This window comes from Squalius cephalus, assembly GCF_949319135.1.
Source record: "Squalius cephalus genome assembly, chromosome: 19".
Lineage (NCBI taxonomy): Eukaryota > Metazoa > Chordata > Actinopteri > Cypriniformes > Leuciscidae > Squalius > Squalius cephalus.
This window is the reverse complement of record NC_137140.1, coordinates 33,183,423-33,195,124: the sequence shown is the minus strand read 5'-3', so window position 1 is coordinate 33,195,124 and position 11,702 is coordinate 33,183,423. Positions and strand designations below refer to the sequence as shown.

The 11,702-nt window shown below is 36.5% G+C and overlaps 1 long non-coding RNA gene across 1 annotated transcript; it reads right to left on the bottom strand.

Moving 5' to 3' along the window:
• Positions 1 to 2,082: 2,082 nt before the first annotated feature.
• Positions 2,083 to 10,503, bottom strand: LOC307147148. The gene is made up of 5 exons (XR_013819232.1): positions 9,823 to 10,503; positions 9,562 to 9,593; positions 9,151 to 9,397; positions 8,576 to 8,740; positions 2,083 to 2,554 (listed from the first exon to the last, which is right to left on the bottom strand). It is a non-coding gene; the product is annotated as an uncharacterized lncRNA (long non-coding RNA).
• Between the last annotated feature and the right edge of the window lie 1,199 nt (positions 10,504 to 11,702).

The window sequence follows — 11,702 nt, the reverse complement described above, 5'->3', positions numbered from 1 at the left end:
AAATAACTATAAACAGAATATTGATTTGAGTTTCAATATTTTATAAGCTAACCAAACGCAAAACTTCCACGATGTAAAACCATTCCTACTAGCAAGCGTAAATCGCCGACGTCAGTTACTCTGTGTTATCAGTTTTTTACCGGGGAATAACATGAATGGTGCGATTGACCAATCAGAATCAAGTTTTCCACAGAGCAGTGTAAAAATGAATGTTATGGTATAGTAAATAATAGTAAACTACTTTATAATCATTGTAAGGAGTGATTTTCCTGCTAAAACAAAACTCACCCTGCATAAAGCCATAAAATGCACCCAAACTTATCTCCTTGTCTCCTTGTTTGACTTCAACTCGTCCCCCCTCTCCCTCCTCAAGTCACTGAAAGTTCATTAAGAATGTCTATATATCACATATGATGTATCTTGTGACTCTATTGTTTTTCCTTTTCATGCTTGGTATCATTTTAAGTGTCTCAGTGCGATTGGTAAAATGGTCTTAATTTCATTGCAGTCATTGGTTTAATGAGAAAGATTGAGAACTTAGGAGAATCCTGTTCACCTCTCTGGGTGATGTCTCTTCAAGATATTTCCCGAAACCAGATGTTTCCCCCTGGGGTACGTGAATTGACCCAAAACAACTCTAAACAATATTTGTATAACTCTTTTGTTCTGGTCTGGGTATTTAAGGGTAGGTGACAGAGCAGTCTTTGGGAACCTTTACCAGGAACGACCCCCATACAAGTGTTGTTTCAGTGTTTTCCTGTGTGTCTCTGTCAGGAATGCATTGCTTACTTTAAGAGTCATCTTTGAGTAAATTATGTCATGTATTTATTATTTCTGAATTGGCTTTTAATCACTTGTGTAATTGGCATGATACATTTTACCTGACAAATAAATGTTACATCTTGATTCATTCTGCAACTTTCAGAAATCATTATTTCCAGTAGATTAAAGTGCAGTCTGGTGTTTCCGCAAATCTCTGTCTAGGATAGATCAAACCGAAGGCACTATGAATGGAGCATGGGGCACATCTAGGAAGACCTTCCGATTTCTGACTATCCCTGACTTAGCATGTTGTACACTGCAACTATTACAAGAAATTACACCTACGGGTCAGCAGTGAGCAGCCGCTTAGGGTAAAATAGTTGCACTGTACCCTTTGACTATTTCAGGACTGGCTATAGTTTGTGATCGTGAGCGCACAATCGCGATGTGACGTCTCAAAGCGACACTGGGTCCTTAATGAACAAATATTTGAAATTATGAGATGCTCCAAATAATCAAAGATCTAAATTAATTCATAATCAATATTTATGATTATTTTCTAATCAGAAACACAATCTAAATTTGATTAGCATTTGAAATTGGAGTCAGATTAAGCGTAGAGCTAAAGTAATATTGAAACTAAATTCCAATAAATTAAGTGAACTTCACTGGAGCGCTGAAAAGACATACACGCAGTATCCCTTCGCCCACCGTTGGACTCCGTCGTTGGGCCAATGGGTGGTCCTTACATCATCTTTTTTATTCTGTATCTTCAAACTATTATTATAGCATACACATAGGTTTTCATTCTGTTTTATAGTCTTTTGGTTTAGTTTTTCATTGATTCCCTGCATTTCTGTTCCTGTGCCTTTTGTTTCCTATGTTACCACACTGTAAAACTTTTCACTGTAAATTTACAGTAAAATACTGGCAGCTGGGTTGCCAGCCACATACTGTATTTTTACAGAACTAGTACTGTAAACAGCATTTACAGTATTGTACTGTAAAACGTTGTACTGTAAATTTACAGTAAAATACTGGCAGCTGGGTTTCCAGCCACATACTGTATTTTTACAGAACTAGTACTGTAGACAGCATTTACAGTATTGTACTGTAAAACATTGTACTGTAAATTTACAGTAAAATACTGGCAGCTGGGTTGCCAGCCACATACTGTATTTTTACAGCACTAGTACAGTAAACAGCATTTACAGTACTCCACTGTAATTACCAAATACACCACATACTTTTACAATATTAAACTTGTCTACAGCAATAAATTGTATAGTAGTCACACTAGGAAAAAGAAAACAACATTTTCTGGGTTTTAAAACATTTATTTTGGTTAAAAGCAAAGATCAGAAAATTGCCTTCTGTGAACATGTTGGCTGAATTTTTTTTAAACATAAAATGCAATTTTAACACTTCGGTAACACTTAGCACTTAATTAAAGGGATAGTTCACCCAAAAAATTAAATTAGCTCAAATTTACTCACCCTCAAGTCATCCTAGGTCTATATGACATTCTTCTTTCAGACGAATACAATCGGAGATATATTAAAAAATGTCCTGGCTCTTCCAAGCTTTATAATGGCAGTGAATTGCTGTTTCTGTTTTGAAGTCCATACAAGTGCAAACGAAATCCCATTCAAAGTCTTCAAGTTTTCGCAGAAGTGAGGACACCTGTAGGCTTACAGTGTTCTTTTTTTGCACAACTTGGCCAGTTTTGTTTGAAGTTACTTGTCCTTTCTTTGTTTTTGATCCACGTTCAGGATTGATGTCAGGAAATCGTCTAAAAGGCAGAAAAGAAAGGAAAAAAAACAATGAAATATTATGGACTGAGTTTATATATTTTGACAGAGAGAGACAGCACAAAAGATGTGTAAATAAAAAACAGATATCGGTTTTAACGACTAATCTGTTTGGATAAAATTGAACAACATAAAAAAAAATGCAATGTTGGATGTTGTGATCAATAACTGATATTTTTTCTGCCCTGGTTAAAATACATCAACTCAATGTGTCTGTTTACATGCGCACTGTCAACTAACTAAACTTTTGGAAGTGGGGTTGCCAGATTTAAAGTTTTATTCTACAACTTTTAATATCATCCCCTCATCAGGTCCCATCAGAGTATCAGTGGAAAGACAGCCATAGACTCTGTTTATATAGAGCACACATTGCCAGAATCCAGCCCAAACCTTTGTGACAGAAATAATTTAACTTTAATTGCAAGCCTTGCAATGTTTATTGCATACATGACTACATGATAATGTTAAACATGACATTTACCAGACTAAAATGCATGTTTGCACCCAAAAATGAAAATTCTGTCATTATTGCTCACCCTTAAGACTTTCGTTCGTCTTTGGAACACAAATTAAGATATTTTTGATGAAATCTGGGAGGTTTCTGTCCCTCCATTGACATCAATGTCATTGCAACTCTCAAAGCCCAGAAAGGTGGTAAAAACATTGGTAAATAGAACATATAACTACAGTGGTTCAACCTTAATATTATGAAGTGACGAGAATACTTTTTGTGCGCAAAATAACCCCAAAATAACCTCTTCTCTTACATGTCATTCTCCTACACTGTTTTGTGAGGATGAGTAGGCCGGAGTGTATTAAAGGGTAACTCTCGCCAAAATGCAACCTAGGGTCTTTTTGTTAATCTACCAGAGGCAAACTTTCATTTAAAAGCATAATTAGGATGGAAACGCCACTTAAGTTTGACCGTATTTTCGTTTTCGGTCTAATTGCCTTTTGAATGGGAGTGCTTGGACTATGATAGCATTAAAAATCGCTATTTTTTAAAACACTAAGGAGGCTCGACACAACATGAAACTGTGCTCTAAGTATCACCAGGGGCTCTACACATGAACTCCAGAGCATTGAGAACATTGTTTGTGTACACAGAGTTTACCAAAAATAAAGATTTTGAACAACTCACGGAAGCTGTGTCCGCCTGCATTTTGACAGTCAAAAATAGTCGATCTAATAACTTTATTCTAGAGCTGCTGTAAAGCCAAAACAATCTATGTTACTGTAATTTCCTATTATCACTGTTAAGCTGCTTTGAAACAATCTATATTGTTAAAAGCGCTATATAAATGAAGGTGACTTGACACTGTTTACACTACGTCAACAGCGTAGGAGAATGACGTGAAAGAGTAGAGATTGTTGAATAATGTCGTTATTTTTTTTTTTTTTTTTGTGCACAAAACAGGTTGCACCACTGTAGTTGCATGGATTATTTAAACAATGTTTTTACTACCTTTCTGGGCCTTGAAAATTGCAAAGACATTTCTGTCTATGGCTGGTTCAGAAACCTCTCAGATTTCATCAAAAATATCTTCATTTGTGTTCTGAAGATTAACAAAGGTCTTACAGGTTTGGAACAACATGAGGGTGAGTAATTAATGATAGAATTTACACTAATCCTTCAACTGAAAACAACTTGCACAGACATATCTTAAATATGTGACTGCCACTGTTTTGTCTCAAGATGCACACCAGTAATGTTTTTTTTTTTTATTAGACATTTTTATAAAAGCTGCTTAAATACCCTAATTTTATTAAGGCCTAGACCTGTCTTAAAGGGTTAGTTCACCCAAAAATGAAAATGATGTCATTAATGACTCACCCTCATGTCACTCCAAACCCGTAAGACCTCTGAACTCTTCTGAAGACATCTTAAGATATTTTAGATTTATTCCGAGAGCTTTCTGTCCCTCTATTGTAAGTCAATGGACGTGTCACTGTTCACGTCCATAAAGGTAATAAAGACATCATCAAAGTAGTCCATGTGACATCAGTGGGTTATTTAGAATGTTTTGAAGCATCGAATATACATTTTGGTCCAAAATGAACAAAAACTACGACTTTATTCAACATTGTATTCTCTTCCGGTCTGTTTTCCATCCGCATTCACGAGTCCATATAGAGAGCCTAAGTCCCACCCCTTCCGGTCGACCACCATGGGACCTTATTTCGGAAAAATATTGTATGGTAGTCAATGGCGAGAGACAACAAATATTTTGATCTCGTTTGAATTGTGCCCTGATTTACACATATGATGTTTGTCAATTTAAAAGATACATTTTAAAGTCAAGAAAGTCGCAGCTTGATGTAAAACTGCTGAGGTATAAGACTGTGAAAATACGTAATTACAAAGACTACAAACCCAGAAGGCGCACATGCGACGTCATACCTTTTTTCTCAATGAATGAAGCTAACTTTACTGAAGCTAACGTCTGTCATGTTTTCTATAGTCTTACATTATAATCGTAACGTTACGCCGTCATGCCTGAGTGTTTTGAGCCAGAATACACACATACGAGCAACGGATCTTGTGACGTACATAGTGCGAGACGAGAGATGTAGTTCATTGAGCGATTTTCACATAAAACTAAACGTTACTCTTCTGTTTTATGACAAACTGCGACTTTCTTGACTTTCATAATTACCTTTTAAATTGACAAACATCATATGTGTAGTTCAGGGCACAGTTCAGACGGAATAAAAAGATAAGTTATCTCTCGCCATTGACTTCCATACATATTTTTTCCGAAATAAGGTCCCATGAGCCGGAAGCGGAGGGGCGGGACTTAGGCTCTCTATAGGGCTTGGCAACCGACGTCACTGCGCAGTGCATTCTGGGACGTAAACAATAGGGCGGCGCCATTTTGTGAGGCCACATCGGGCGAGACGTTTATATACTGTCTATGCTTAAAACAACCACTTACTACACGAAAACAATGTTGAAAAGTCGATTAAAAGAACGAAATGTACTATACAGAGACAAACTTCTACCTGACGCAAGAAAACGGTACATGGAAAAGATGTCACTGATCGGAAATATGGATCCGTAGGTGCCTGCAAGAGAATATAACGTTACTCGAGACCTCGACGATTTAAGTTACCTCCTCTGACATTTCCAGATATTTTTGTATATTTAGTCTGTGGTGTGAATGCATATTTCGAGGCTCAGTTTTGTAATTATAAATCTATGGAAGCCCACGTTCAGTTCACAAATGGCTGGGTTCATGACTTGGAAGCCTACAAACCGCTGAGTTGTGAAAACCCTCGTTCGTACAAAGGTGCGTATCCCTGAATGATGAAAGCATAGATGCCAGTGACCTGTCTGCTGTCCTGCGACAAGCACATGAATGCTGTAAGTGTGTCTGACGAGCAGGCAGCAGCTGTAGAAGAGTACACCAGGCAACAACATCTGTCATCTGCGTGGTATGATTACAGAAGCGGAAGAATTACAGCGTCAAAATCCCAAAATGCATGCTGTATATAAAATTTGTTACATGAAATTCAATGTTTTAAAGTAGTTCAACACAAGATGCACAAGAAACTTGAATTTTTTTATTAAAAAAGTTTTTAATTATCAAATTGTCATCTATTTTCATTTGAAGTATTTAATGTACAAATAGTATACCATGTTCATGCTAAGGAAGGTACACACACACAAAACAAACATGTTCAATCTCAGGAAGGTACCACATTTCACACACCAAATAAAAACCAAAAATGTATTTTTACCATTCAACATGCACACTTTTGTTTCATCTGGCCGTACAACACTTGTATACGTGTTAACTAGAAAACAGCAAACATTGACTATCTTATCAAGAAGGGTAAATTCTTCATCTTTACAGGGAAGCAACAAACTAAATGGTATTGTGTTATGTAATAGTGTGTACTTATTGTGCAAGCTAGCTATTACCCTTTCAACATGTATCCTAAGGTGTGCTATAACGTGTCTTCCACATTTAACACTAAATCGCCAGGAAATTATTTGTTAAGAAGCATAACAGTAGTAATCATTGACAACAAAATTGCAAAACATGGAAGTCCTGTTTAATATTGAATCTTCTCTGTATTTTCTTTGAAAAACTCTTCATCCATATTCAACTTGTTTAACTCAGACTTAAACTACATATTTTCCTGCAAAAGACGGGTTAGTTCTGCACTGCTTTGCTCACAGAACTGAGCAAAGAAACAGTTTGTTCATTTTGGCCTCCTCCCTCAGATTCACTTAAATTATGTCTACGTTGTATGCGGCCATGCCGATCTGACACTGTGGCTGTTGACTTCAAAGTGACCGATGTGGAGGGTTGGAGCCCAGTCTGGATGAGACTCATCCATCTCATATGCTGGTTTACCTTTGGGGAGACAAAAGTATCCATATTAAAACAAATTATTGCAAGCAACAATGGGAATACTATACACTCATATACTATAATACTAGGGAACACTATACAATAACACGTACACACACACACACACATACAAGAGTTCAGATGCATAAGCCTCTAAGTGCCATATGAAATTTTCTTCTAAAATTATCATTTTTATCAAGCTCGTATATTTAAGTTCAGTAATTTCACGTAAATGACAATAGGTCATTTTCATTGCCATTTAAGTGAAATTACTGAACTTAAATATACAAGCTTGATAAAAAAATCATTTTAGAAGAAAATTTCAGATGGCACTTAGAGGCTTTTGCATCTGAACTCTTCATATATATATATATATATATATATATATATATATATATATATATATATATATATATATATATGTGTGTGTGTGTGTGTGTGTGTTTGTTATTGTATAGTATTCCCTAGTATTATAGTATGAGTGTATAGTACACGTGTGTGTGCATATATATATATATATATATATATATAGTATATAAATGTATAATGCACGTGTGTGTATATATATATATATACTTTACACTTCAGTTCCAGTTGAACTCATGTGGCAAACATACTTACAAGTGTTATAAAGAGAATTTCTCGTGCTTCAGTCACAGTGATAAAAAATAACTCTCTAGTTCAGGCTGGGTTACTCCTCGGAATATCTGAGTGGCTCAGCGGAGTGCTTTGTTTTGATCACATGATTCATTCAGCGCACTTTATTAGCTTAAATTAGCTTGCTCACTGCCGCAAAGTCGACAGAATAGTGCTAAGTTAGAAAATGCAGATGAACCTATGTCTACCACTCTCGGGAAAAAAACACATAATCATTTGCTAAGTGAAATTTATACACTTACCCGAATGAAAATGCCTGGAACACACTTTCAATGATCTTGGGATGTTTGCGAATGTATGTCCGTGCGTCTTATGGCGGATATCCAGGCCATCCATCTCCGCTTGGTCACATCGGACACATGACTCATTCATTCTGTTTTCAGGCCGGGAAACAATAAAAAAGTCCGCTGTCTAATTTTATGCCCCGTCGATCGTGTGACTGTGAACGAACATTACATCCAAAAACAACTAAAACTTCCTCGGCGCCTCGACGCGCGAGTGGCCTCACAAAATGGCGATTTTTCCCATCAGCCACCGCGGCGCTAGAGCCGTGACGTCACGTCGCCAAGCCCTATTGACGCACCAGATAACACGTCAGCAGCGTCAATGTGGACTCGTGAACGCGGATGGAAAACAGACCGGAAGAGAATACAATGTTGAATAAAGTCGTAGTTTTTGTTCATTTTGGACCAAAATGTATATATTCACTTACAATGGAGGGACAGAAATCCTCTCGGAATAAATTTAAAATATCTTAAGATGTCTTCAGAAGAGAAACGGAGGTCTTACGGGTTTGGAGTGACATGAGGGTGAGTCATTAATGACATAATTTTCATTTTTGGGTGAACTAATTAAGCTAAGCCCAGTATGGAAACCAGGGCCATATTGTTCATACCAGTAGTCAGTCAGCTTAATAAATACTGTCAAGACAAGTCACAATTCAGTCTAATATTTATATGAATGGCAAATATGCTAATGACTAACCTCTGAACAAACTCAAGGTGCTGCCTCTTCCTGTACTGCAAGCTGAAGTTATAGGAGGAGGCAAACAGCGCTGCCAGGCCAGCGATGAAGTTAGGCTGTGATCCTTTCCACACACACCTTGACCTTCCAAACGTAATGTCCAGCACTGGTTGCTTAGAGATTGACCTGTAATTGAAAAAAAATAAAAATAAAATGAATTAATAAATAATATTAATAATTAAAATAACTATTGTGGGTTCCACTGTGGTTCGATGTAGTTGTCTATCTATTCATAGTTCTATAAATTAAAATTTTCACCTAAAAATTAAAATTGATTAGGGTTAGAAGAACACTAAAACGCACTGCCATATTATTTTGCTTGTTTTAAGCATAAACTCACTAAATTTTTACTTATTCTTTCAGAAAACAAGACACTTTTTACTTGTCAATTAAATGCTTCTTCATGTAAGAATTTTAGATATCTGGACTGGAAACAAGAAAAAAACACTAATTAAGAAAAACATATTTTGCAGTGGAGTGAGTAAATGATGGCTTTTCATTTTAGGTTTAAACTTAAACCTTTAATGTTTACATACCAGGAAATAAGGCGTGGACTCTCTGGCAAATGTAGATTGCTGGACATCAGCGTTGCAAATTCCTGAAACAATTTTTAAAAAGGACAGCACAACCATGATCAACAGAACCAAAACATAAAACATATATTACAGATTAATGAGATTTGTTGAATATCATCTACTTATCTGCTTGAAGGATAACACCGTCTAACTTCTCTTTGAATTGTTAGGCAATTTGTAGGAACATATGGCATGGCAATCAGGAATACTACATTTGAAAACAGCATTAACATGGATTTTTTTATGCTAGCAAAATTGAAAATTCTGACAACGATTCAAAAGCACGATCACAGAACTGACAGCATTTGATAGCATTTTTTATTTTATTTTACCACATAGACTATAACTGTAACACTACTTAAAAGCACTTACATTAGCACTGGACCGTCATCAGATTACAAAGCCTGAAACGAAAAATATATATCAAAAGCAGGTCATGCAAATAACATGGTATATGTTGCCTATTATGTGAAATATCGAAGTTAACGTTAACTTACTTGGTAAACAGGTGGAACAGAGTGAATTGTTTGCGCGGCCGCGGTAGAAAACCGCGATCGCAAAATCAAACCAAATAAGCATTTGTGAAAACAATGTAGAAATGCGAACGCAAAAAAACAAAATATATTGGCTTACCGTATCACTCAGTTGAACAATTTTCCATCTTCTCAAACTCTAAATCCCACTAATCGTCACAGGCGCAGGTTATTCAGATGACAAATTCTTCCATCCGTCTTCATGTAACATTAATGTCGCCCATTTTCTGCTGCGTCACAGACAACTAATGTTTCAAACACGAACCGAAGCTCACAAAAGCTTAAAAATTGCTCACAGATTCGCAGACACTGTTTATCTTGTTAACAGGAATGATTATTCTGTTCAGTTGAATCCCGCTGACAAATCAAGTTTGCCTGTAGTAGCTACATGTCGGCTCGCGTCACATTTGAACTGAATTGAGCGCGAAAGAAATCAATCCCACAATGCAGTGCTTTTACAGTATGATACTGTATTACGAATTTATCGGGTTGAAAACAGAAATGTGCTGTATATTTACAGCTGTTCTGTAAAATATACAGCCTAATACTGTATTATGGAAATACAGTACAATTCTGTAGGAAATTCGCTGTAAATTTACAGTAAAGTTTTACAGTGCACTTCTCATTTGTTTACGGATTTGGTTTCCCTCGTTATTGATAATTTCACAGGTGTAGTTTCCTATTGTCCTTTGTTGGCTAGGTCTGGTTTAAGTCCTCAGTTTCAGTTCATTTTTCTGTATGGTCTATGGCTGTTGCTTAGTTGTTATGTCAGTTTGTCCCTGTAATTCGCATACGTTTCTGGTTTTGGCTGCAGTTTGGATCCGCCTCTCCATCTCCTCTTTCTTGCCTGTCCTTCATGTGACAGAAAACAGGACCTAGAGAAGATAATGGATCTGCCAGCAGACTTTGCATTCCCATACCAGGCAGTGAACTGATTTCCCTATTTTGTACTGGCTTAAATGAACGAGTGAAACAACTAGATCCCCTGTCCCCTTATGCTATCCTCGAGGGAAATTTTAAGCATTTGCCCAGCTAGTACTCTCAAGGAGTGGTTCCTGATTTACTGTGTGTGAGGCGGAGGTGGGCTTTGACCTGAGGGAAATGCAACTGGTGCGTCCGCTTCCATGTCTCCAGGTTCTGTGGGAGTAGTTTGTTTGATTAACTTTTTTACCCTTTTTTTTTCTGTTCCTGTGCCCATTGTTCCATATGTTTCCGATTCTCATTTGTGGTCACGTTTTCCCTCTTTATTGATTCCTTTCACCAGTGTCCCATCTAGTTTTCTTTCTTAACTCTGTATTTAAGCCCTCAGTAAGTGTTTTTTATTTAAGCCCAAGCTGTGCATTGTAAATAATATAATGATATATACTTAAAATTATTGTTTAAGTAGTAAAACAATACAAACACAAAAAAAAAAAAAGTTTAGAAACATTTTGAGTCCCCCCTCCCTTTCCTCACTTGCCTGCTTTCTTCCATTACGTCACTTACACACACAAGTCCGGTGGGAGAGAATAAAGTTCTTCAGTTGTGCAACTACAGTAAGTAGGCTGTCAAGACTTTTTCCATGAGTTCGTTATGTTAGCAATAAATGCTTTACCTAATTTTTTTTTACCGTAGCTTGTTGGATAGTAAATCACACTACAACTAACAAGGCGATAAAAACTTCAAAAATATTGCAATAAATAAATGGTTTTGAAGAAGAATATTATGGTACATTTTGTCAGCTTTTTCACTGAACCAGAGAGAAACGTTGAGAAGAAGGATAATGGCACGGTGTCCATGCTACACTAATAATAGTAGTAAGGCTTTCCTGTGTGTAAACATATCCTAACAAGTACAATTTTGGCTTTTATTATTTGTGTCCCTTCAAAAATTGATCTTGAGAAATGTTATGTTTATTGACGCCCATGTGTGTTGCATTTAACTTATCAGAATGACAAGTCTTTGTGTCATTACAAACAAGACATTCAAAATACTATTAAT